The sequence below is a fragment of the Castor canadensis genome, chromosome 10 (genome assembly GCF_047511655.1).
Source record: "Castor canadensis chromosome 10, mCasCan1.hap1v2, whole genome shotgun sequence".
Classification (NCBI taxonomy): domain Eukaryota; kingdom Metazoa; phylum Chordata; class Mammalia; order Rodentia; family Castoridae; genus Castor; species Castor canadensis.
In genome coordinates this window covers 142,243,543-142,270,183 of record NC_133395.1, presented here as the reverse complement: position 1 = coordinate 142,270,183, position 26,641 = coordinate 142,243,543, and the positions used below count along the sequence as shown (strand labels likewise).

The 26,641-nt window shown below is 42.2% G+C and overlaps 1 protein-coding gene across 9 annotated transcripts in view; it reads right to left on the bottom strand.

The window, feature by feature from the left end:
• Positions 1-26,641, bottom strand: part of Atg7 (autophagy related 7) — a 238,161-nt gene that overhangs the window by 77,113 nt on the left and 134,407 nt on the right. The gene's annotated exons all lie outside the window — the stretch shown is intronic.

The following is a 26,641-nucleotide window of genomic DNA, read 5'->3' as shown; positions in this document are numbered from 1 at the left end:
TCGCCTGAGCCTCTCCACATGGCACTGAACACACGGCCATCCCTCACGCAAGCCTTGGAAATGAGACTCACTGTCCCTATGATTCATGAAAGGCCAGTGTGGCTCAGAGGGTTAAAACCCACTCAAAACACCAGGCTCACAGCACAGCAGCAGGCCTCACCCTCCAAGCACACTGCTTTCCCTCGCACCACACTGCCTTCCAGAAGACTCTCCAAAGAGCTGCGTTTATCTCCCTCTGGGAGACCACGCAGTAACTAGCTTGGCAGCACACAGGAACGAGTGACTGCTTTGTATCTCTGCCAAGCAAGTACTCCAGGCCCTCTGCAACAGGACTTGGACACAACTGATCTTTAGCAGTTAAGCACTCTAGAATTTGTTGAAGAATTTTCTCACCTACTCCACATGGGGTATAAAAATAAGAGGGGGAAAAACATATTTATGTCTCATTCAGAATTCAAAAAGTCATAAATCCTTCAGGCCTCTGGCAAGTGTCTCTAATCCACTGTAATCATGTTGCCTTGTATAACAAGTCTTGTGATGTCTATAGCTGTTCCTCGCCATAGTAACAGCAGCCCCAAAGTTGGACTCCTTTGTCTCGTGCCTGGGGGATTATTCCATTTTCCACATTAGAAATAAGCCGCAGACTTTTGGTTCTAAATATGAGCCAGAAACACTGACCAGAATCCAGATGCCCTAAATATAATTAGAGCTAAATTTTACTGCCCTCTGAGAAAGACACAAGTGAAAAGAATGTACCAACTTCTAGAATATGGTCCAGAGAGTGAAACTATGAATAGAGCTAGACTGGCCTCTGATGCCCTAAGAGGCCCATGAAGCTAAGTGGAGACTTCCAACTATCTCCCCTTCCAGGAGCTTTACTTGTACAGAAGCCAAACACACTGGGGAAGCAGGAAGTGAGACAGGCTTGTTCTAATCAACCAGGGTTTTTCTCTGTTCTAGAACTTTCTGGAGCCCCCCGTCCATATACAAATGACTCACATTTTCAGGGACTGATTTAATAAACAAAAATTATTTTCATTCGTTGTCAGTCACTTTTTTGTAGTTATTAAAATAATAGTTTCATTAAATGCTAATGGAAGTAACATCCTCACCTAACATTAGACTAGTGTAAAACAGTAAGTCTGCCTATCTCTGTAAGATGTGATTGCTAATAATTATGGTAAGGATGACAGTAGATGTAGCATCTGTTGAGTGCTTACTATGGGCCAGGAACTGTGCCAGGTGCTTGAACTACATTGTCTTATTCAATCCTAATGGTGACTCAACGAGGTTATTATTTCCTTTTGCAGAAAATGGGCTATGTCTTAGGGTGATTCTAGGTGTTCAAGGTGGCCCAGCTTGCAAGCAGTGGAGCTGCAATCTGATGTAGGGGGACCAACTCCAGAACCCACTCCACAATAAAAGGAACAAGCCCTGTCCCCACTACAAAGAGCTACTGCTTTGCAGCTACTCACCAGCATCAAATTTCTCCAGACCAAACTTGGTTTTCATAGAAATGGCTTTCTTTACACACTTATTTTGCATTTGGAGAAATTTAATCAAGTTGTATAATGACAACAACACATCCATGTGGCAGTCCCAGGTCTGGCAAGAAACACGAATGATTCCTGGAAAGCATCTGCCTTGGCTGGTGGGAGCAAAACTGTGAGGTGTCCTAGAAACCAGCCCACCAGCTGAGAGTACCCAGCATCTGTGGGTACCAGGCCACACTCTCCCAAAGGTTTGTTATTTAATTGTAATAGCTGGTTAAGAGGAAGTTAGTCAGAAAAGATTTACTGAGTATATCTATGTATATGTATATATTCTTTTTCTACTTGTTCTTGTGATTTAAATTACTTAATTATTCCTCTCCTGACAGACTTTGTTTGTTATAGACACTTCGGTTTTGTTTGCTGAGTACCTTTCTGTCTTTTGGAAACTGCTTCTTCCTTAACTCCACCCAGATCTTGGCCTTGGACCCACCTCAACTGGCCTCAAAATGGGCAACAGACTCAGCTGGGCCCATACTTTTTCATTTGGGGTGTGAGAAGACAAGATAATGGAGGCCATTCCATGTCAGGTGATGGATGCTCTGGAGCTGTTGGCAGCAGTGTCCCTGCCTTGTGGGAGAAGCAGATCTGTAGGAAGGGAATTGGTTCCTAATACTCCTGAGCTGAGCTGCCTCAAGTGAGTACAAGTGACTTTTCCTTCTGTGATGTACAGGTACCAGAGTATCTTTCTATAATAATTCTGATGCCTTGAAGCCACAGAGGCCTAAGTAATTCCGAAATGGCACCAGGAAGGGAAATGAAATGAAGAAAAGATGCCAAGATATGGTAGGATAGGAGGCCATGAGAAATACCCCATGCTGGGTGCAGAAATGTCCATGCACTGTTACAGAGTATTATCAGATGGAGGAAAGTATCCGATTACACAGAGCAGAAGGGGCAGAAAAACACCAGTGCTGGCACATCTCTTACATTTCTAATTTTCTCTTTTAGCATCTTATCTACCTGCTCATCCTATTCTCTTATTGGATCCATCAACCCTGGCTAAACCCTCATCTTCCTCAAAGGTTTTTATTTATTTATTTATTTGGTGGCACTGGGGTCTGAACTCAAGGTCTCACACTTGCCAAACAGGTGCTCTACCACTTTGCCTTCTGAGTAGCTAGGATTACAGGACACTGGCACCCAGTTCCCCAAAGGTCTTAAGCGCAGCCAAACTTCTAAAGGTATTGAGCCATCATGACAAATTAGTTACACACCCTTCATCCTGGGTGTGTAACTGCATCAAGCCACAGAGATAACTTACAAACAGTGACAATGTATCTATTCTAAACAGGACAGTCTCAGGAAAAAAATAGGCAATGGCCATGCCAGGTGACTCTCAAAGCACTCACCCACCAAGGGCACTGTTAGGGTTTGGATCCCGGCACCTGCCCTTTGCAGCTGACCTGTCTGCCCTCCCCATGTGCAGTCAGTGGTTCTTCTTCCACTGCATAGAAATTATTAAAATGTTTATGTTGTTTGCCAGAATAAAATTGGAGGGGGGCCTTTAACTTATTTTTCTCTTTTTAAATCTTGTCAAAGTAGGAATTATTTAAACTTTTGTGGAATGACTGGATGGACTCTGTGAATCAACATGTTTTGTTTTCCTTGAGTGGAAAATAACCTGAAGCCATGCAGTTGAGAGAAAACCCCTAATCTGAATGAGCCCCTGACTGCCAAAGACAGGCCTATGGCAGGCATCGCTGTCCAGATCTGACCTTGTCTCTCACTATACCTGAGACAAGCCCCAGAGCCTTTTGGGACACATGGGTGAAGGAAGCTGTCCCACTGAGAGAGCTGGCACACTAGAGAAATTGATTTGGTTTGTGTAGCAACCCTGAGGTAGAATAGAGATACCAGGACAAGAGGTCACATGTATGATTTTTTTTTTTTTTTGAGATAGGGGCTTGCTATGTAGCTCTAGCTGACCTTGAACTGGTGATCCTCCTGCTCCCTAGTGCTGAGATGACAGGTGTGCACTAACACATGTGGCGGTGTGATGATCTTCTTGCCACCACTGAAAGAAGCAAAAGGATGCTCAACTGAGCCTGCATTGTTCCTTTAAAGTTCAAGGTGCCCCTTCCTTTAACACAATGCCAAAAAGAACAACTAACCTGGTGAGCAAATGGCTGATCTACTCAGGTAGGGGGCACTGTGGCCATCTACATTTCACCTGGTTATTACTGTTTTAAATGAGGCATTCTATCCTGAGATGGCTCAGAGCTGGGATGCTGAGCTGGGAAATGGAAATAAGTTAAATTCCCTTATAATTTCAGATACCTGAGAGGCAGAATGATGCAGGAAATAAGATCCAAGACCCAATAGTGTTACTTGAACTCATAAGAGTGCTGTAAGGACTGCATGTATTAATACACACAAGGAGGTTAGGACAGCATCTGGCACAAAAGCACTGGCTGCTACAACAGTTCCCCCCCTTATCTGCCTGAAACCGAAGACAACAAACCCTATGTAAACCATGTTATCTCCTATACATACAAACATGTAATAAAGTTCTACTTATAAAGCAGGCAAGCGAAAGTAACAACAATAACTGTCAAGAAAATAGGATAAAGGAGTTCAGTAACCTTGACAGCATCACTGACACTGTAGTTGGGACCATTCTAAAGTAAAAGCAGTCACCTGATGACTACCGCGTGGCTAACAGGGCTACATGTACAATATCAGCACCAAGCAAAAGGGAGCTTCACATCCCAGCAGGATGGAATGGGGCCGTGAGAGAGCTCATCATGCACAACGGTGCACTACTTAAAACTTAGAACTTTTTATTTTTGGAGTGTCATTTAATAACTTTAAATCATGGTAAACTGTGGGTAATTAAAACCATTGAAAGTGAAGTCACGGGTAAGAGGGACCACTGTATTATTCTATGTAGCTGGTTAAAGTGTATCAAACAACCAAACGACTATTATCAATTAGATGAGGCTTGGCCTGTGATGATATTCTTGTTTGAGATTTAATGGCTTTGTTATTAACTGAAGACTCAGTAAAAGGCTATTTAAACAAGCCAGTGACAAACTGTGCCTGCATTTTTCCTTTTCCCCCCAAAGCTAATTATTCTGGCTATTATCAGACTAGAAGAGCTAGGTGGCCCCTACTTCCCTCTTTGCTTTGACTGTTGGGAACAACCCAGTTACGTTTCATGCTGAACTTTGGAAGCTTTCAGTAATTTAACTTTCCTAACATAAGCACTTAAAAAAAAAAAAAAACCTTGGCTTTTTTAATTCCCATCTTAAAGGCTTTCAGTTTCATTATTTCTATGATTTTGAGTTTAACTATATTAAATCTTTTTTTTTTTGAATCAGGCACAATATATAGATGTAAAAAAGCATATATCTATCAGATTCTTGGCACTGAATTTTAGCCAAGACATGTCTGAGATGACATAATATTTTTATGTATGACACATACCACAGTCATCTATGAATATAGGGCAGAGTCATCTATGAATATATCTCTGCAGAGATACCAAAAAAGGGTTTCGGTACATACTATCATTGTTTTAAAACATCAGTGATTTTCTCCTTCATACTCTACAATCCTTGCTCGTGGTCAGAAAGTAAGGTGGGAATCAGAGAAAGAACAGCCAGGCAAAAGTAAGGTCATCTTGTGGAAACCAGTTCTCTTTTTTGCTCTCAAAGAGCTCATTTGCCTTGGTGTTTTTAACTTGTAGAGGGAGCTGAGGTGTAGCATGGAGGAGCAAGTGAAGGCTGGCAGCTCTTAGTATGACCTATATCTGACTTCCAGGCCCACACTGCCTCCAAATGTCAGTGCTCGCTAGCCCACTGACAGATAGAATGAGGATAGTGGCTTTAAAAAGCCAATTTAACTTAAAAACTCTTGAAATGTTATCTTGTTGATAACAGTAAGACACGGACTCCATTAAGGAAAACACTCTTGGAAGCAATCCTGCTGCGAAGTTCTTTGGTTATGAACATGTGCTTTTTTACTAAGAACCATGTGCCAACTGCAGAACCAGCATGTCAACCAATACATAGCCGCTGGCTACTTGCCACATGCCAGGGGACACTCGAGGTGAGGTGTGGAGGATGTGCTAAGTCAAAGTCCCTTGCCTTCAAGGAACTCAAGGCCTAGGGAAGGCATTCATTCACATAGACATTCTACTACCACACATTCTCTTAGGTGTTCACAGACATGATTAATTCATCATATGGCCATCTTCCAGGCTGTGCCTAGAAATGTCCTCAAAAAATCCTCCCAATATAACCCTCCAAGAAGCCACGAGCAACTAATCAAATGGGCACACGTACTAAAATCTATTTGTCTGTCAAACCCTGACTAGCTTAGTTCCTCAATGCCTACTAAGTGCTATACAATTTGAAGCCTTTTCAGAGTTTCACTGTGTTGCCTAGGAGTCTCAAGACTCCTGGGCTACAGCGAGCCTCCTAAGCAGCTGGGGTCAGAGGCATGCACCACCGCACCCTGCTGAAGTTCTCATTGTGTGTTTTAGAATTCTGTGCCCCCACAGGAAAGATGATTACAAATCTTCATTCATTTAAGGTTACTGAACGTCCAGTGAAGAACAATTCTTCTAGGCACTGTGAGGACTCTGGATAGCAGCTCACAAAAGACCAATTATGTCCAGTAAGAGACCAAGTTCCCCTTAGCTTCTAATTCCTATTTCAGCTTGGACCGCACTACCTTCTCTATCCCACGTCTATCATTGCTCACAGTTGTCACCTGCTGCTGGGGAACCAAAAGCCACAGTTACTGCTCACTTCAAAACATCTGTTTATCGTGCCTAGAGCTTTACCAACCAAGAGAGCCATTTACCAGTGATGTCATCAAGTATTGTCCTTTGTGCTGGCAAGAGTTTGGATAATATGCTCATCTCAGCTCTTTATGGGCCCTAAAACAGAGGCAGGCCTCCATTTTATAAAGTTGGCATCTCCTCTTGTGTTGAGTGAAGTGGTCTTATTAAGGTCTGGTTGAGGGAGGAAAGGCAGGAAGACTTTGTTTGATTTTATGGCTTTAACCATTTTAATTATTGGCAGTGAGCACAGATCCCATGTGAAGCCCTCTCTGCAGAGGTGCAATATTCTCCCACAGCTGACTTTCCTTCAGCACACTGGTATGTACTTGTCTGGAAGGGGACACATCACAAGCTGATCTTTCTTTATGACCCAAAGTGTGTCTCTCTTGCAATGCTCAGACACGTGCATTTGCACGTCTGGCAACATCCATACCTGGACCTCAGAGAGGCCGAGCATTTTTTACAAAGAGTAAAGACACACAGCATGAACAGAAAAAGGTAAGATAAACAAAAAGAACTTCTGAAGTCTCTCCAGCTCTCCATTATGTCTTTGTGTCCAAAGTGGTCTTTACCAGGCAGAAGTAGTGGTAAGTAATCATTAATATAGGTAAATATGCAGCTTCTTTTTTTGTCCCCCAGGATTTAGACTTCCTGGGAAGGCAAGATGCAATAGTGATAAGCAAAATACCAAGCCCTTAAGTACCAGAATACATAGTGTGACTGAAAGAATAGTACGAAACAGAGTTGCCCCAGAGTAAATATACACCCTGAACAACTGAACACCTATGTACATGTAACAACCTGCACACGATTGCTCACAGTAGTGTTATTCCTAATAGCCCAAAAGGTAAACAAACCAAATGTCCGTCAGAAGATAAACAGGTAAACAAAATGGGGTATAGCCATACAATGGTATATTACTTGGACTTGCAAAGGAATGAAGTTTGGATACATGCTCCAATATGGAAGCCGCCAGTCAGAAAAGACCATGTGTTGTAGGATTTCATTTATATGAGAACGTCCACAATATGGGAACCTATTCAAAGACAGAAAGTAGATTATTTGTTGCTTAGAGCAATGAGAAATTACTTTAAGGGATTAGGGTGTGTGGTGAAAATGTTCTAAGCAGATCATGGTGATGGGTACACAACTCTTTCAGTATTTTAACAATCATCAAATTATACATTTTAAAAGCATAAACTGTAGAGTATATGAATTATAGCTCAAAAAAACTATTATCTCCACTCCCCTCCCCCCCAAAAAAAGACAGTACAAACAATGCTGTAAAAGTTCAAAGAGGGTCAAAAATTTTCTGGCTTAGGTTTAAAAGAGCTTCCTAAGTCAAGTTAAGTATTCGAAGTAGTTTGAGGAGAGATAGATAATTAACTGTGGGTGGGGATGACAAGTAGAGACAGGATGGCCAAAGGTGGGAGATGCTCTGGAACAGTGATTAACCCAGTTTGATTAAGGTGGGAGCCTTACATGGGAAACAGTGACAGTAGGGCCAGGGCCACCTTGGGCTGAATCTGTCCCCAGGTGAGGGTAGAAACCAATCAGCCTCACCAGACTCCCGGTTTCTGGGCCAATGAGGAAGGACAGGGTGATAAGCATGAGGCCACCTTCTCTGACTCTGCCTTCCAGGAGAAAGGCTGCTCGGGAAGTGTGAACTGTGGAGAAACCACATCCATAATTCTGAAGAACAAGCATGCAGGAAGCCAGATGTCCTGACACCCAGCTCTGAAGGTGGGGACAGTGAGGAGCCAATGAACTCGGATGCGCAGGAAACACCTGCCAGAAATGCCCACCCTGGATCACCTTGTTGCAGATGTGGCATCATTACTGGTACTAAGTGTGAGTCTCACTGGGGAGAGAGATGCAACAGACCCTGTGACACATTTTTGGACCTTACTACATGTATGATGTTATCTGTGACTTATTTTCTGAAAAGACTGCCAAAAAAAAAAAAAATCAAGAACTGTGTTCTAAGAATCTTCTGTTTCTAGGCCCAATTAGTCCTAGATCCTTGTTCATGAAAGAACATGCAGTAATACCTTCCTTTGTATGATATGTAGCTCTAATTTTCTCATTAAACTACTTGAGAGAAAGAAAGCTGACTTCTTATAAATGAGCCTTGTCAGTAAGTCAGGCTGCTGTCTTTGTATTATCCTCTCTCTAGTTTCAATAATTTCCGAACAATGGCAAAAGCACTACAGCACAGCTCTTGGAGGCACAAGCTGAGTCTTATTTATGCACGCTTGTCTTCCCTAGAGAGCACTGTCCTATAGAACTGTCAGCCATGAGAGAGACTTTACAGTCTACACTTCCAGTGTGCTGGCCGCTACTGAGTACTTGAAACATGGACTTCGGGAATTAAGCTTTCATTTTACTTACTGTTGGTTAATTTCATTGAGATCTGAAGTGCCATGTGTGGCTAGTGGCTCCTGTACCAGACAGTGCAGCCGCACGGGGTGCAGAACAACACCTTGTTCCTTGTGAGGATGATGAACATCTGTTCAGCTCAATAAGTTAACCAGTGATCACACACAGTCTCCTCTACTCTCCAGAGCTCTGCCAGATGGTGGGTATGGTGGAACGTGGTCCCTAAAGCAGTCAGAACTCACAGATGTGAGGGTCAGAAAACCCTCATTTTCCCACACCAAAGGCAATTCCTTGGCTCACAAGCCCAGAACGACCGGGATGATAGTGCCTTCAGGGCAGCCTGGCCCAGGACTGGGAGGAGAACTCTGTGTCCTCTTGCTCTCAGCCCGGCCAGGCTCGGCGATCTTCCCTATGTGCTCTCTACATAGTCACTAAAGGCTGCCCCAGCCCAGACCTCACATTGTCAAGCTCCATGTCCTAATCCCAGCTCCTGGCCAGTTTCTCAGGGGCTCTCGCTGGTCATCACTGGGCCAGATGCCCATTTCTGAGCCAATCACTGTGGCCAGGGAAATATGATGTGTTCTTGTCTTGGTCCAACCCTGAGCCAAGGCCAGGGCTAACTCCACCAGAAAAGCACATGGGAACAGGGTAAAGTTGCAGATGTCCTCTTTGGGATAAATTCAAGGTGCTTTAAAGAGTTATGTACCTAGGAAGAAAAAACAGTACATATCCTCTCTATTACTTGTTGGTTTGCTTTTGCTGTGCTGGAATGGAACCCAGGTCCTTATCCATGCTCAGCTACACCTCACCCCAGACACCCATTCTAGTCTCTCTCTTCCAGAGCTCAGGTCTCTCAGGGAAACCTGAAAGAACTGCTGGCCAGATCTGTTAGCTAAATGACAAAGAAAATACAGTTTAGAAGAAAAAGCTGAACTTAGCAAGATCCAGGTTGAAATGACAGAAACATTTATCTACCCACAATTTCATCTGATGCAGTCTTCTTTTTCTTAATAATTCTCACAAACCTTTTGAGGAAAGGCTGGTTACATCTATGAAATCTAGAAGCCTTCCAGATGGAGCAGTGGGCTGACCAGGCCACCTGTCAGTGGACTTCCAGTGAAGGAGTTAAGGACATGCCAACCTTGTACATTGGCTAATTTCCAACTGAAGGTGCCTAAGAACAGCAGCTATAGAAGGGCCCCAGAGATGCCCTTTCCTTTCTTGTGGCAAGTCATAAAGTTCTTATGAGAAAGATGCCTGTCCTGAGCCAAGACAAGGAAACAATCCTTATCATCAGTGACCAGCACTGAGTCTGCCATGGATCAGTATAAGTAGCTAGGTAAGATAACCCTTATCTTCCATATACTGACTTCCTCAGGATCTCCAGCCCCAGTCCAGATCCCAGTCTTGTCATTCCTTCACAAGTTTTCCATCTTTTGTCAAAAAGGTCTCAAGGCTTTCTGTTTTGACCATTTCTTTGGGCCAACTCTCTTGTGAGAGTCTTAGATATATGTGAGAAGTAATAAGGCTTGTATGCTGCTCTCCTGCTAATCTGCTAGACATCAGTTTGGTTCTTAGACCTAGCCGAAGCTCCTAACTAAGAACTAAGTTGGATGGATGTGATCCTTAGCTTCCCAACACAAGCCTGCCTTGACTCCAGACCCCAGATGTCATACGTGTGAGGGTGTGCTCAGACCTTAGAAGTCCTGCAGGACAGCCCACCCCAGGAAGGCACACACAATTGCCAATTCATACAATGCAAAGTGAATTGTCTATTTTCACAAGGGCTACTCCAAGAGAGACCATTTGTGGGCAGGATAACTCACGAGAAACCCAAATGAATTCACCCCACATAGAAGACAAAGGGCTTGGAACAACACTGAAATGCGAAAAATTAGCCAAAACAGCTGCAGTACTTCAGGGTCTTTTAAATAGCCTCTTCTTTCTGCCCACTTCTCCACCCTTCTCCAGCGGGTTTCTTTCTCTCTTTCTCTCTAAATGCTGACTGAGGTTCTGCTATTGTTGGCGCAAAGGGACAGTAAAGGCTGGGAAATACTCTTTTTTAGCAAGCACATCTTTTTTATCCCTTTGAGTTTTCCGGTATCATCTTTTACAAAGATGGCCATAGATTACTCAGAATTACTCTCAAACATCTTAGCTTGTTTCTAGGCAAAAAAAAAGTTAACAGAGCTGTGGATGGACCTTTCCACACTATAGGAACATTCAGTGCTCAGGCCACATGGCAAAAAGCCCACACCCCCGCTGTTCTCTTCCCGGGGCTCTAGAGAACTCTTAGCCTCCTCAATGTCAAGCTGAAAGCGCCCCCTTTCGTTGCCCCCAAAGGGAAGCTTCTGATTTCAGGGTGGCTCTCTCTAGGCATGGTGGGCAGAAGTATAAATACTCCATGTGTAGTAAGAAAGGGGGAATTATTTGTCTCCAGTATCCTTTGGAGGTTTTAAAAGAGACTGATCTGGTCAGCAATTACTGGGACTAGTCCCCACTAGACTGACTTTAGACCTACAACAGCCCATGAGATGATGCCCAGGAAAGAAACGGCTGTTCCTTGGGGTGCTTAGTGAATGCTGGCCAAATGTGGAAGACTGTTAGTAACATAGATATGCTGCCATGTGTTCAAAAAAAAAAAAAAAAAAGAGAATGGGCTGTAACACTAATATCTATATTCTATCCAGAAAGGTTTGTCTGGTCTGCTTTATTCTATAAACCAAAGTGCCCATTTATAATAAATCCTTAACCCTATAGCCATTAATGGATCTTTATAATAGCCTATGTAAACAAGTTACATTAACTGGTTCTCCTTTTCCTCCAGGGCTAAGTTCAAAGGACTCTACTAGTTCACGTGAACATGAGGGAAGTGTCTTTGCAGAGTTCCATAGCCCTTTCCCCATCACATCACAGGCTTGTTCTTTGGGTTTCACCTTCTCATTCAGTTCAGCACATAATTCATATACCATAAATTCACCCATTTAAAGTGCACAAATAAGTGCTTTTCATCTGAGTTGTGCCACCATGATCTGATCACTATCTAACTTCAGAATATTTTCATAAACCCCCAAAGAAAGCCAGTCCCAATTAGCAGTCGCTCCATTCCTCCCTCCCCCCTCCCCCTCCCCCAAGTCCCTTATGACCACTAATCTATTTTTTGTCTCTGTGGCCTTGACTATTCTGAGCATTTCTCATGTAGGGAATCTCATTTTTTAAAAACAGTATTTACTGTGTTTTCTATGGATGCCAGTTCTTATGCCAGGTGCTGCAATCACAGACTGGAGTCAAACCTAGTGCCCGCCTCAGTGTCAAACAACACACACTTGCTGCATGTGGATCTCCCAGTGCCAACCATGCTCACATGAGCTAGCAGAGTCTCTTTGTCCCAGTGGCACCACAGATGGCCAAAAGGCGTACTGTTTCCTTGACTGAACTCTATTGGGCAGATGCCACCAAGCTCCAGTATGTGACCATCAGACCTAGAAACATCAACTTTCACCTTCTCAAGCGCATGAGCTTGACCTGCCCTTTCCAAAAGAGCACCCTCCTTGGGAAAGATGCAGATGTTCTGGAGGTTTTCCCAGGCCATGATGATTACACTTAGCTTCTCACAATGTGGGGACCTAGTGAGCAATCAGAGGTCAGCCATTACATCCCCACTGTCCAAAGGAGGCACAGACCACCCTAGTATAATGGGGAACTCCCAGGAGCTCAAGGCCAGGAAAAGATCTGCCAGTGGAGGGCCAAATACAGACTTGATGCTGTCGACTTTACATCAACTCCAGGGCTTCCTACTAACTTGAATGCCTCTTAAACTCTCCCAAAAATTTAACAAAGAAATATGGTCTCCAAAATCTTATGTTCTCCCTCATATGCAGACATTAGATCAAGGGCAAACACAACAAGGGGATTGAACTTTGATCACAAGATAAAAGTGAGAGCACACAAGGGAGATATGAGGATAGGTAAGACACCTAAAAAATTAGCTAGCATTTGTTGCCCTCAACGCAGAGAAACTAAAGCAGATATTTTAAAGTAACTGAGGCCAATAAGAGAAGGGGACCAGGAACTAGAGAAAAGGTTAGATCAAGAAGAATTAACCTAGAAGGTAACACACATGCACAGGAAATTAATGTGAGTCAACTCCCTGTATAGCTATCCTTATCTCAACTAGCAAAAACACTTGTTTCTTCCTATTATTGCTTATACTCTCTCTTCAACAAAATTAGAGATAAAGGCAAAATAGTTTCTGCCGGGTATTGAGGGAGTGGGGGGGAGAGGGAGGGGACGGGGTGGATTGTAAGGGAGGGGGTGGGGGCAGGGGGGAGAAATGACCCAAGCATTGTATGGACATATGAATAAAAAAAAAAAATGTGGTCTCAACAGCTAATGTGCTTTTCATGAAAAACTGCTTCATTTTTTCCTGCCACTCAATCACTTTGTATTTTTCTTAGGATTTATATCCAAAGCACCAGTCAGTCTCTGAGAGTGGCCACAAGGGAGAAAGGTGTGGGCTTTGCCCTCCAGAAGCAGAACATCTAACTAGAAGATATGATGAGAAAGCCATATAGTTGGTGATCTAAATACAGGTGTTGCATTTAGGGTAGCCATTCATTTGCTGCCTTTTTTTTTTTTTTAAAGAGCTAAAAGCCATAATAAAGAAAAATGGCAGAAAAACCACCACATTTGGAATCACTCCATTCTATTGAACATAAGAAGCTTGTCAGTGTCTACAACTAACATGGATTATATTCTCTCTCTACCTCTTGCACTCAACTCAGTATCTCTCCTTTCCATTCCCTTTAAGATTTGGCATGGTGGTATGAAAGCTCTGGAATCTTCAGCCCCCAATTCCTTCACTCCCATGTGGCTGGCCTTGCAGCAGTTGGTAAAGGCAGACACAGAGGCCTCTACATACAAGTTCTCTCAGCACTCCCTCCAAGGCACTTGCAGGCTGTCCCTTACTTGTAATCACTACTTTAAGGCCTCCTTGCTTCCATTTGTAAGTGCAGTGAATGACAGGCTGGTATGCTTTGTCATCATATGGCATAGGACAGACTCTCAAATCTTTCCCAGCTGACAGTGTTTCATCCTATCTTCACCCATGACATTTTCTTTCTGAACCCCAGTTTGAGGTGTTTTTTGGGTTTCATGGGGTCTGGCTGCTACAGTTTAAGTCTACCACACTGGTGTAAAATGTCAGGTTGGGGAGAGGGGCCCCAGCGTCAGTCTTGCACTCTGGACAAACATCCAGGGACAGGGACCACCAAGGCTCCATCATACTGGAACCGTTTCCAGTTTACTGATCGCTTCGTTGCCTCAAGAAATTCCTAGCACCTTCAGGCAGGAGAATAACAGTGTGGTGTTTATTGAAATCTACATCTGGTAGCAATTTGCTCAGCAGCAACCAGCTTCCCCACTCCTTCTCTTGGGCTGAATGCTCCACAGGGGCCCATAATACCCACAACTGCTCATCTGTGTGAGGCCTGTATTGTGTTGCTCATGTTCCTAATTACACATTGGGGTTTATCAGCAAGCTACAGCATGGGAAGTAATTTCTTAGACTGCAGAGGAGACTAAAGGTACATGTCCCGAGGCAGCCACCAATCTTGACCACGGCCATCTGGGCTGAGATGAAGCTGCACACTGGCCTCCGGCTGACCGCTCCTGAGTCCACCCTGGGTCATCAATGGAAGCAGCAAGAGCACTGTCCCTTGCCACCCATGAGTTGTGGCCTCATGACAACGCACAGGCTCTCAGCCTAGAAGGAGACGTGTGTGTGCTGTGGAGAAAGGAAGATATTCTACACTCCAATCTCATAGAAATTTTTTTGAGGAGTGGTCACAAAGGATACTGTGCAGCTAACTGGTTAAGAGACTCACTAAATAAAGAATTCTTTTTCTGGCATCTGTGGTTAGGTGAGAAGATGGGGGTGAATCCAGGAAACAGAGTTAAGTTCAGCTTAGGGCACATCTGGGGACTGCAGTTTCATTATTTGCACTAAACTCAGTATGAATCACTCATGGAAAAGCAGAGTTGTTTAGCAGAGGTAGGAAGAGACACAGGAGTAGAATTAAGAGGAAAATGGATTTATAATGCACTCTGTTATGTCATGTATGTCTGGCACCCATCCACCCACATTAGCCTTCCTTTGTGAGGAGTGTCCCCTTCTCTATGTACAACCGTGAGGTTCTCAGGGAGGTTTCCAATCACTGCAGCCCAGCCCAGATGGCCTATCAGAACAGCCCCTCCATGTCTGTTGTGATTGGTCTAGAGAAGTCATGTGACTCAAGCCAGTCATAGTCCTTACTGGGAATTTTCTTTCTGGAGCTACTGGGAAAGATGCTTTTACAGGAAGAATGAGATATTAGAACTGTCTGAGGTCATGATCCCGGCTACATGGAAAAAAAAAAAAAGCCATTCCCAATGAGAGAAAATAAAGTGAGTAATACCACCAGCAAAAAAGAATAGAGACGAGTCATAAACACAAGGGTAGTCTTGACACAAAGTTCTCCTAGTCTACAAGCCTTGGAACCAGGAGTCTGTAGCCTGGTTCCACGAAGCAATAAGTTACTTTTATACTAAATCCAGGTTGAACTTTTGGCCTCTGTCATTCATAAGGTCTAGATATGTCTACAAAAAGTTTTCCATTGACGATGATTACTGTGATGATCAGCTGAGCAAATGTAAGTAAGCACACTCAGGAAAATATAAGGTGCTGCTCAAGGGCTGACAGTTATCACATGTGATGCTGTTACCAGTGGCAGAAGACACTAGACAGTGATTTCAGAGACCTGAAGACACACAGTGTAGATGGAATGACATGATGTCCTCTCACAGCACCCTGCCTGAAACTAATGACTATCAACTGTGGCCCTGACCAGGAGGCAATGCCCTTAACCAGCTCTCTCTGGAACACAGTTGGTTCAGACTGTGCCATGGGCTCAGGATTGAACAGCCCCCTCTACCTACTGTATTCGGCTGGCCTCTGGCAACAGGATAGAAGCTTACTGGAGGAAGACAAAGCCAGAGATTCATGAATCCATTCTTGGCAGGAGAGTGCTCTGCCTGAACACCATGACCTGACATGGTCTCATTCCTTTCAAGGCTCATTTAGGATTTCTTAACAGAATCTGTGACTGTGTATTTTGTCATGGTAAGTATCAAAGTAAAAACTGTATTAGTGCTGAAAGTAAACCACCTACATGAAAGTACTTTGACTGTTGATCCTATTTCCTCTAGGAGTTTTCTTCTTATTCATAGTGCATTTATGAAACAAATTATACTTCCACAGAAGAATAGTCCTCTGGCATACTTAATTCAGAGTGCAGACAAGGAGGATGATCAGAATGATGCAGCCCAGGTATTGAAGACTTACTCCATCATTATCATAGAATGCAACCTTCCAAGGAACTTAGTGATTTCCAATCCAATTGAGTCAGGTTTCTGGTGCAGGTATGGTTGAAACAAGTTATTTGTAGAAAAGCATCCTAGACAGTTCTGTTGGGTAGCAGGGTTGAGAAACACTGCTCTAATGTAGCCAATACTTTTATTTAGCAAATAAAAGGGCCAGAGGTATGGGACTCTGACCAAGTCAAACAGTTAATGTGGGACTAGCTCACAGGTCATTGGGTTCCATCCTATATTTCAAGTGAATAACTGAGTCAATCCATTCTTTTCTTTTAACAAGCACTACAGAAGAGGAGCATGTGAGAATTTTTAGAGAAATAAGCTGTCAAGGAAGATGAATTCAAGCAAGCAATAAGTATAAGATGCTTAACCTACCTGATAAAAAGCCTACTAGTATGTTCTACAGTTAACAGATTGGCAAAAATTTTTAAATTTGATAGTACCAAGATTTTGGCAAACGTATGTCACTACAGAAACTCCCACATACTATTGGTAATCACTGAAGTTGGTACAAATTCTTTAGAAGACAGTATGTCATGATTTAATAAAGTTGAAGATACATTTTTCTATGACTTAGCAATTCTGGTGCCGGGCGAATTCACTGGACTACATGTTCTCAATGGGAGTGATAATCACCCTTAAAAGAGGCAAAAATTGGGGTTTGGCAGGTGAAAAAAAAGTCCTAGATATTACAAGAGAGTGGCCCTCCAAAGATCAACCCTACCCAACAAAATCCTATTCCTTATTATTAATTTAAATTCTAACATTTTAGCATTAAATCTTCTCCCTAACAGGGGTGATAATGAAAAAAAGAAAGTTTGAGAAACACTGACTCACAGAAATGTAGTGAATGTACCCCCAAGAGACTGCTCCCACCAGTATTATAATCCCAAACTGGAAATGCTACAAAGATCCAAGCACAGAGGGCCCACCATGGGTTTCTAATCATGGAACGCTCTATAGCAATGAATAAACTTTAGATGCAAACGCTGCACAGTACTGAACAAGAAACATAAAAGTCCAAGGTCAGGCAAATGGAACTGTGTCATGTAGGGATGCAAATTCCAGATTGAAGATATGAGCAAAAGCAGGCAAGTAATTATCACAAGAGTCTATAGGGCATTATCTACCAGGGCTGAGGTCAGAGCAAAGTGTGAGATGGGGAAGGGCAAGAAGCTATTTTTTGACTTTGGTGTTTAGAATATATAAGTTATATATAACATTTTGTGCTTTCATTTAAGTGTCACAGATTATCTGAAAATATTAAGATATAATGTCAGGCCCTGGTGGCTCATGCCTATAAGCCTAGCTACTTGGGAGGTTGAACTAGGGAGGATCATGATTTGAGGCCAGCCTGGTCAAATAGTTTGTGAGACCCCACCTCCTAAATAACTACAACAAAATGGACAGGTGGTGTGGCTTAAGTAGTAGAGCGCCTGCTTTGTAAGCAAGAAGCCTTGAGTTCAAACCTCAGTTTCCCTACCCCCCCAAACATACACACAAATTAAAATATAGAAAAAAAGAGCAGGGAAGAATTTTCTCGATCTTTGCATATAAAATTTCAGAAAGCATTTTTGGGTCAAGTTATTCCTCTATTCACAGGTGCTAACACAAAGCACCTCAAACACGCACAGTGCTTTCAGACTTTCATTTACATAGTCTCTTTTGCTAAGAAGGAGAGATTCAGAACTCATTTTTCAAAGGATTAACCGCTTAAGTTAGAAGGCCTGGTAGGAATACTAGTAGATCCCAGGGGGGAAAGAAACAGGCTTTGATAAACAGACGAATCAGTTGAACACAATGGAGACCACACAGCAATGGTACTCAAGTATGCACCATGGGCCCTCCATATTCTCCAGTTCCACATCCCTAAGTTAGTCAACCACAGATGGAAAATATTTTTTAAACTGTCTGTATTGAAAATGGACAGCCTCCATCCCTACGCCTCCATCCCAGAGAAGGTCTTGCTATGTGGCCTAGGCTGACCTAAAACTCTCAATCCTCTTGCCTCTGCCCTTCAAACTCTGGGATTATAGGTTTGCACCACGATGCCTGGCTAGCCTTTTTTCCTCTTGTATTATTCCTTAAACAATACACAACAGCTGTTTATTCAACATTTACATCATATTGGATGTTGTAAGTAATCTAGAGATGACATAAAGTATAGGCAGAATGTGTGTAAGGTCCATGCAAGTACTATGCCATTTGACACAAGGGACTCAAGCATCTGCAGATTTTGGTGTCAATCTCCTTCAAACACTAAGGGCTGACTGACTACAGCTGGAAGGAATGTGTGGGGGTCACTCTAGACAAAAGCTATGTCCACCTGTCCTCTCAAGGAGATAATTTCAAAACAGGTAAGAATGTCCTTTTAAAATTTAAAACTGCTTGACTGATTCATATTTCAAAGACTTTTGCTACACAGATTTTAAAGAGGATAATGTATATTTGTAGACCCTAACCAAACTCAAGTAGGGATTTTTTTGGTAGGTTCTTCTACAACAAAACCACCAGTTGCTAATCTCTTCACTCCAATATCCTTTTTTTTTCTTTTTTCATTATATTCATATGTGCTCCAATATCCATTTAATACAACTACCATTTTGATAGTTAATGCATATTCAAGACACTTACGTTCAAAGGTCTATGGCATTACAGATCATTATTTTTTATTTTAAAAAGCAATGACAGGTTTCCATTTGGTTCATTTGTATTTCACTTCCAATAACTAATGTTTGTATCATGCTCCTAAAGATTTCAAAGCACATGGTGCTACCACCTTTGTGAGGTAGGTGTCATCACAGATCACAGGTGAACTCAGACAGGAGGAAGAGGTGTAAGAAGTGGTAGGACCAGAAGGAAATCCCTCCTTAGTCTGTAGCCCCCCAAATCCCATTCTCTTTCCAAGTCCCACACTGGCTCATCCCACACTGCTAAGGGCTGGAGCCAGCTCCGCCTACTATTATCTCAGCCTAGCTATCATGGTACTGAAACTCAACATTTTGCTTCCATAGGCCATTGCTTCCATGGCCCAGCCCCATGGCTTAAGTGGTAGAGTGCTGCCTAGCAAGCTGCCAAAAAAAAAAAAAAGGAAGGGAAGGAAGGGGGAGCAGAGTATAACTAAGCCAATAAATATGTGAGCATAGCTATCTCTAAAAGCCTGGTTCTGAATTGGTACTTTAAAACATCAATTTGATGCTTACAGCTGAAGTTAGACTAAAGTAACACAAGTGTTTTATGTTTGTTGTCTTATGAAAATGAAATATTTTGAAAATCTTTTACAAAGCCAAATTTCTTTCTTTTTAATAAAATGTGGAATTAGGTATGGCCACTTCCAAAGAGGATTAGTTAGGATAAACACATATACTTTAAGTCATCAGCAAATTAAAACAAGTGGCTGGGGTGCAGCTCAGAGGGGCTTAACATGCATGAGGCTTTGAGTTCCATTCCTAGCAACAGTCACCACCACCCACACAGCCATTTGCCTATCTGAAATTACAACTTCAATAGTTTTGTCCTGCAACAGTAAAAGATATTTCCACTATAACACATTTCCCCTTACCTTTCAGCTGAATAAAAGCAAGTGGTGATCAGTTCTTACTTCCCCTTTTGAATTAAGGGAAAAAGAAAGGAAAGAAAGAAAGAAGGTATCAGTTACCTGCCCTTTTCCCAGTGGTGAGTCCAGAGATGGAATCATGACTTCATCAGACTTGAACGTCCTCAGGACCCACCGATTCTACTAAGAGCCAGGGTAAGAATAAGAAGGCACAGTGATGCCCGGAAATGGTGCCGTGCAAGAAACAAGGCTATCAGGGAAGGCAGTTGTAAGGCAATAAACCAAAGACGAAATGGCTGGTGGAATTCACACCTCAGTATGAGAACAGAGACTTTCTCTATAAAGTAGAAGATATCATGGCACCCTGTCCGCCCTTCTTATCTGCTCCTGGCCTATGGAGTGTACTGAAAACTAACCATGTAGATGAATACTGAGCACAACTGTTTAACAGTGGTCATTGGTTCACTTTTCTGAATGTTGACTACCTTACCGGTAAAATGGGGTCACATCTACCTCTTAAGATGGATGTGGGCAACAAAAGGCTAGGTACCTGAAATTTATAGGTGATATAATCAACACCAATCATTCTACCTCTCTTCATACTTTGTACCAGAAATCTCACATGCTCTCCTGTCATAGGCCATTCTGGAAACTCCATTCTACTTCCCCTCTCCTATTCCCCTGGGAGTTCTGACCTCCAGCTCTTGCTTGAGCCCTCTCTTGCAGGACCCTCCTGAGATCCTGCAGAAGCAACTGAACCATGTGTTGGACTCTGCCCACCATGGCCCTGCAGTCACGGTCACTCTTCCACCTTACCTCCCTTTCTACCATGTCAGTCTCCTAAAGGCCTGGCTTATGCCTCTTTGGTTCCCACACCAAATGAATTTGGCAAAGTGTCAATAAATATTTGTTAACTGAGACAAACTGTAATAAGACATCAACAATACTGAGTTCTAAAACATACACACCATCTTAGGAGACTGCAGGTTCCCTTCCCTCCCTGCTCAACACAGCCAACTGAGTAGCAGATGGATCAAGACTAAAGTCTCAGAACCATGAAGTAATTTAATTTTATCTTCTCCAAATATGGAAACCCCTAAATTCAACACATTGCAGCTGTTAGGCTTGTAAGCAGGAAGGGTCAGCTTGTAAAAATAGAGCCCCTAGAAAAACAGTCACAGGACAAACTACAAGAACACCTCCAGGGGAACTTCTACAACCCATGCACAGAAGCAGTCAGGGAGTAGGCTTGGCTGGGCTGGACCAGCAGGTGTCTCTACCCAGCCCCCAAGAATTCCTTTACTTTTCACTTTCTCTCTCACAAACTTGATCATGAAAAAAAAGCCCTCCAAGTCAACCAAATACATCAATTTAATCTCATAGCTTTACTAATTCAGAAGCACACACAACTACCACTCAAGGCTTCATATCAGGTCAGGCAAACCATTATTCCAGTCACCCCTGAGACAACAGAATTTAATTAAAAAAAATTTTGTCAATGTAACCTTCTTAAGCTTTAATTGTTTTACTTTTTGGCTTTATAAAATACTGAAAATGGACTTTATAGGTCTTCAGGCACTGGGGAGCCTGGATGGAGGATGGGTTGGGACCAGTTCAAGGCTGGCTGGCTCCTGGGGCTGCCTCCATCAGATCAGCAGGCCCAGGTGGGACCTGGAGAAGAACCTGACATGGGCGAGCCCTCCTGAGAGGGAGCAGGAGCTCTGGGCCACACAGGATGATAACTTCCTCCTTCAGAGAGGAAAGGGAAGGTGCTGAAGGAGTGAATGAGATACACTCAAGTTCATATAGAGCAAGTGACCAGTGCTAAAAAATAATAAAAGCTCTATAAGTACATAGTTACCAATGTGAGGAGAAAGCAAACAATGGTTTAAAATCCTGTAGCTAACTGGGGAAATGGGATAGGTACTGCATTTTATGTAGTATTATTGGATTAGTTCATTGTTATGTGATGACAAACAGTATTCTGTTTACTTAGAAGAACCTCTGTATTCTTAGCAGATTCATGATCAAAAGTTAGGGGTGAGGGATCACTGTATATGGAATATGTGTTCAAAAAAGAAAACATGTATGTGTATGAGGAAATGAGCAGAGTGAGAAAGATAAACTGACTGTGGCAAAATGCAATTTTCATTCTATTCTTCTGTATGCTTGAGAAATTTTAAAACTAAAAAGTTTTTTTTTGGGGGGGGGGGGAGAGAAAATCCTGTGGTAAGGAGAGAAATTTTATAAATTGAGACGCAGGCCAGAATTTGGCTCTTCAAAACACTTGCTTCCACTTACAAAAGCATTTTCATCTTCCCTGATCTCTTTCTTCATAGCTGCAGCTGACATCTCAACTCTGTCCCCTCCTAGAAAGCACCCCAGGGAAGCATCTGGCCAGTGGGCCCCTTCTTGACTTCTCTAGTATTTTTTGGCTAGCCAAGGTACAAGAAAGGACTATGTGAGGAAAGCAGAGGCAAATGCTTTGAAAGCAGGTACAACAAAAACAGAAGACATTGAGTGTCATCTACATAAAATTCATTCCCACCGTGAGCTAACATTCCAGGACAGCCTGTCACAGAGAATCAGCACTGCATGCAGAGAGACCGAGAAAGGACAGGAGGAGACAGGAAGCGCCCCAATTATGAGAAGGACTGTATGCTTCCTGACTTGCTTTTCAAACTCCTTTACTGAGATATAATCTACATACACAATCAATTCACCTAATGCATTTGATTCAATGGCTTTAGTGTGTTCACAGTGGTGAAGTCACCACCACTACCCAAGATTAGAGCATTTCAGCACCTCCATAGGAATTTCACCATGAGTACCACTCCTCAGTTTCTCGTGTCCCCCACGCCCACACCATGGCAACTTTTATCTACCTTCCGACTCTACGGATTTTAAAATTCTGGGCATTTCATATAAATTAAACCCTACTACAAATGAAATCCTAATACTTTGCCTTTTGTGACTGGCTTCTTTTACTTAGCATAGTGTTTTCAAGGTTCATCAATACTGTATGCATCCATAGTTCTTTCCTTTTTATTGCCATATACTCTACTATTACTCCAATGGAATACCCACACTTTATTTATTCATCTACCAGTTCACGGACAACTGGGTTGTTTCCAATTTTTGCCTACTGTGAATAGTGCTGCTATGAGCACTTGTGTGCAAGTTTCTGTATATACAAATATTTTCACTTGGCTATGTATATATATAAATACCAGGGCTATATAATAATTATGTATTTAACTTTTTAAAGAAACACAAAACTATTTTCCAAATGGGCTGCAGAATTTTACACATCTATCACTAGAGCCTAAGGGTTCCAATTTCTCTCCATCCTCACCAACACTTGTTCCTGTCTGTTTTGAATTTTAGCCATCTTCTTGGGTATGAAGGGCATCCTACAGTTGGATTTGCATTTCCCTGTGGCTGATGTACATCTTTTTAACTAACTGAGCATCTCTGCATTTTTTTGGTAAAATTTCTACTTAAATCCACTGACCATTATTAATACAGTATATGCCTTTCTGTCATCGAGCTGTAAGAATTTCCTATATCCTCTAGATATAGTCACAGTTCCTTAACAGGATTTGTAAGAAGCTATGTTCTCCCCTTATATCTTTTTCTTTTATCATTGTCTTGATAGTGTTTTTAAAAGCACAAAGTTTTCAATTTTGATATAGACCAATTTGTATATTTTTTTCTTTTGTTAGGTGCTTTCTTATTTAACTGCTCATAGTAATGGTGAGTAGGAGGTTAAGCAAATGATCCAAAGACTCACTCAGGGCCAGTGCCCATGGTCTTTCCCGATATAATCAGGATATGAACTAGGACTGTCTGACTAGGCCAGGGGTCTGGCTCATACGCTGAGGATTATCATGTAATATGGCTGCATTTTAAAGAAACCCTCAGATAATATACATTCAATTCTAAAGATGCTGCCATTACTCAAAGTAAGGGGCACTGCAGCTTATCTTTGAAGTGAGACTACAGAGCAAGGAGTAGCATCTTTTCTGAATACACTAAATTCTCGCCAGGGTATACTTGTGTTTACAAAGAAGCCAAAAAGTCCTGGGCCCCAGGACTGGAGAATGGAATGAGATATTTGGCTTGGGTCTTATCATGCTAGGTTTGTATCCACTGTTACACAACCTCTAAGGTTCAAAGACAGTATTCACAATCTGAGAAGGATCTGCCCCAAAACAAGAAGTAGAAGCAGTTGAATTAACAACAAATTTAGAATGAGTTTGATCTAAATCTCAGAGGAAAGTATCCAAAAATGTTTTCAGCAATGACAGCCAGATAAAATAGATAGCAGAGAACATTTATAAGATATGTCGAAGGCAATCACTTTGATACCTTAAAAACATTTTGATATTAAGAACTGACCTAATTTGTAGTCTTGAGCTAAAAAGAATTTCACCTATAGTTCAACCCTCTCATTTGTAAGTAGGGAAAGTTACACACAAAATGCAGAAGTTATTCATCCAAGGTCACTCAGAATCCTAGCAGAACCATGACTAAAATTTAAGGAGGACCCAATTCCTGCGTTCTCTTTTTTAATATCAGCTGTCTTTACTTTGCTTTTAGCATGATGATTTTCCTTCTCTCTCCCTTAGGCCTCCAAGTAGATTACACCACCAACCGTCCTCTTTTGAAGGATGGGGAACTCTGCCCAGGTTTCACTGTCTATTCTCCAACTGGACCCTTCCCTAATACTAACTTATCTAAACATCGCAAAACCCTGTAGATAACTGACAGAAAATAAAAGGGACATATTGCCAAGCTTTATTTCAAAAACCAGGTTCTGGTTTCCAACCTAGGAAATAAATGGCTTTCTGCCTGTGGTTTGTGCCTCTCCTCCCTTCACTCAGGAAAGAGAGCCAAGCTGTGTCTTGAAGGATTGCTTCATAAGGAAAACTCAAAGCAGGGCATAGGCCCAGGCTGGGCCAACACAGGGTGGAAAAGAGCAGCAAAGGACTCTGGGAAAAGAGAACTGATGCATGAGCAGACCCGCTCAGTTCCCAGAGCAAGTGCTCTCCACTGGAAACAGGTCTGAGTGCTGACATGGGGGTTTCCCACAGCTTCTACTGGCCTGTAAAGGCATATTTGTCATCAGAGGCTCTTGATGAAGCTGTACATAAATATCTGACTGTTGTTAAATACAAAACAAAAAATATTCCACAGAAACCAAATTAAAACCAGCTGTGAGGGGGACAAGCCAAAAACTCAGTGTAAGTGTAAAAGGCCCAGCAGAAACACTTGTTAATTGTTATTTACTTTGCTGAATAGTAAGCTGCCGTGCCAATGAAGTCATATCACATGACTGTAATGCTTTTCATATGGCTTCCCTGCTATGACAGCAATGGGCATTCTATTTTTTTTAAATTCAGATTTCTGTAGCGGGTGAGTCAGAATCTGAATTTTAACTCAGGAACAACCCGTCAGCTCAGCCCTGTTCATTTCTGCCAGCCCGCATATAATCTTATAGCCTTGTTATAGTTTAAATGAGCACTTATTAATTCTCAAATCTACAGAAAATACACTGCTTGGCCAAAATTTGATGAAAATGAAAACTATATTAATGGTGTGCTACAAATGCAACTCTAAAATCACAGTTGTAACATCAAATGCTGATAACATAGTCAACACAAGAGTTTAGACAGCCTGAAATTAATCTTGGAATCATGAAAATTGCAAACTTCCAAAACAAAACAAAACAGGATGAAGTGTTTAATAGAAGTTGAGTTATGGGATTTGGGAATCTGAGTTTCTCAAGGGTATACCACCATGGCTTGTTTTATTAACTCCTTTATGAAGCAGTCTTTTTCTCTTTAATTAGAGTTTGAAAATATTTTGACACTTCTCATGGCAAAATGTAGAGCCCACAGTTGGAACAAATGCATACAAATGGATACTCTATTCTCAGCATGAGAAACAACCATAAGAGGAAAAGTCATAGCAAACTGTATGAGGTATGGTTAAAGCATGTGGATGTTTGATTTAGATTAAGACATTCTTCAACAAATGCATCAATTAAAAAATATTCAGTGAGCTCCTCAATATGAACTGTGACTTGGACGCCTTGCCATTCATTAACTCTGAGGCCATTTACTTAGGTTCTGAAGACAATAAAGAAGCACCTAGAAAGAACAGGGAGTCAGAGCCAATCTCCTAATATCCAAACCCATACTCAGTAAGCAAGCCCTTGAAGGTAAAGGCCAAAAATCCCCCAATGTACATGGCGACATTTTAAGAGGGTGGGAAACTGAGAGAGGCCCTTACTCCATGGAGCCGTCTAATGCCCCACGCAGAACGTAACTATCACTTGGCAATCAGGTGGGCTATAGGTACCTTGGACAAGTATTTGTCCAAGGCCCATTCTCTATGACACACAACATGAGCAAAGACAAATAGTACTTCTGTGGTGAGAATTTTAAACTTTTTAACCTGTAATGTGAGATGAAACTAATCTACCACATGTATTTCTCCTTAAAAAAGTTTACCTTCTAGCTCTACAACCTCTCATTGTGCTAAATGGGAAAGGGTAATTTTCCTTTATCCAGCCACATCAATTTACCAGTCCTGTTTCTGTCTCTCCAAGCTCCATCTCCAATGTCATCTAGTCACCTTCATTCACTCACCTCATTACCCCAAAATCACCTAAAAACAAACGAAATGCTTCTTTGCAAGCCTGACCCCAGAGACTATCTGAACTGTACACTTCAATCCCTCCTCCCATAGAACTCCCTTGTAAATTGCTTGTTAATCTCAACAGCATTGTGACTACTCTAATAACCTGGATCAAAATCATTCCTATCACTTTTGGACACATGATGCTGGAAGAGGGATGGGTGTAGGTGGGTGGGTGGATGCAAAAACTTGAGTTGCATTAGTCAATCTCACTAAATCTGGATGGTCCTGCCTTGGATATATCTT